A 1,987-nucleotide genomic window follows, 5' to 3' on the forward strand; every position below is an offset into this window, starting at 1 on the left:
GCAATGGAGCCAGTCTTTAAGCTCTGTAATCTTTACAAGTTTGGTGGATACCATGCCTCTGCAACGAATATGATCAATAACATCAATTTGAGTATGCATAAACCCACACTTTCCTGGCTTCAGTGTCGAGCCTTCTTTTTAACCACTGAACACTAGTCTCAATTTCTTAGCGCACTAAAATGTGTGATAGATACTAAATATTATCCATACAAGCCAAATATCTTCTAAAAAAAAGCTGGTACATTACACAGGCATGTAATTACATATGGCATGAAATTCACACAAACTCTCTCGATGGCTTAAAGCAGTGTAGATTTATTTTTATTGTCCAGTTTGTTTTGCTGTTATGAATACCAGACCTAGCATATTCATCCAATGGGTAATTTCAGTACCTTTAGGCATTCATCCATTCAGGCAAAAGGAAGCACCGATGTATAATGTTCCATTCACATAGAACCTTGGCAATTATTTTTTTACTATTACTGCTTTAAGTGGCCAAGTATTTTTTGTGGGATGTGATTTTCTCTAGTTTAACATATGCTCCAATTAGGTACTGCCAACGTCCATAGTGTTCCATAAAAACTTGTCCAAGGGTCGTTTTATCGAACAGGCTTTAACTGTGTCATTGTGATGATCTTGAATGATTATCGTTCTATTCAGTTCTCCACTAGCAGACTACCAGGTTCTTGTCACTTTTCTGAGTCCAGATCACCTGTTGTTTGCTCTTCAGAGAAGCACAGCTGAGGAAACGGTTAGCTATATACCTATTTTAATTTATTTCTGTCTCACTCACTATACTAATGATAATTCTAATTGGAAGCTAAATAGCTATCTACCCTTAACGACAAGTCAGAACTAGCACATAACTGGCACTTAGAGAAAAAATTTCCAATCAAGTGTAGTTAACTAGGGTATGTGGAAATTATATTATAGGATTCTTGCACTACTTCCATTACCATGACAGTCTACTAGACTGACTCCATTAACACAAAAGAAAACTATCTGTACAACTGGAAGTACTGTGATTCACTCAATAGGTATTCAAGCAGCATGCCCTTTTTAAGGACTGATGGGCAAGGAATGATTTTACCATAGAGTTATAGCCTTTCACAGCCCATATGTCATGCTTCTAATAACATATGCAGCATGACCATCCCTAAATACAAATGACCGACTCTAGATCAAAATCGTTTTTCACCTGTAAGAAATAGTATTGATAGAAAGCCAAGTTCTTGCTTCTCGACATACTTCCAGCTTATGTTAATTTACTAAAACGAATGATGGAATGATGGCCTCATTTGGAGTGCTTGATACATGAGTGGACGCAATAAAGTTCTGGCAGTATCATTGTCCTCTAAAACCGTACTTCACATGAGTATTCTCACAAACTTGTACAAAGTCACGCTTAGCTCATAGTGGTAAGAGCTGAACACCACACCTCTATAATTAAACATGCTGTTTCAAAATGTGTTAACTTTGTAACAAGAGCCATAGGTGATGATGCACAATAATTCTAGCCACTTTGTGTAAAAACGTTAGGTTTGTGTGCATTAAGAATATGAGAACATTACCCGCTAAGAATTAGATATGTTGTTGACTTTCAGACATGTTCAAGTGATCATACTTGTGTGAAACATGGTTACTAGTGAAATTAACGTTATCAACTACTGGTAAAGAGTGAACATTATTCGCAGTTAGAAGAACCTAATACCAGCAATGATATACCAAAATGGAAGCCAATCATATATTTAGGGCCGCCAAGAGCTGCCACGAAACTCGGAGAAGGATTGTTATATGCGGCCTCCTCTCCCACGGACCCAAAACTAAATTCGTAATTAAACTTAACTTTACATTATTGATATTGTTCATGCTTTAATTTTTCTATATTATTTCCTATTCGATGACGAGGAACCCACTTTGAGACTAATAATGGTTGGAGACGGCTTGACATAACAGCAAAGCATATTAAACTTTTTCTTCATTAACC

The sequence above is a fragment of the Limulus polyphemus genome, unplaced genomic scaffold (assembly GCF_000517525.1).
Source record: "Limulus polyphemus unplaced genomic scaffold, Limulus_polyphemus-2.1.2 Scaffold5645, whole genome shotgun sequence".
NCBI lineage: Eukaryota > Metazoa > Arthropoda > Merostomata > Xiphosura > Limulidae > Limulus > Limulus polyphemus.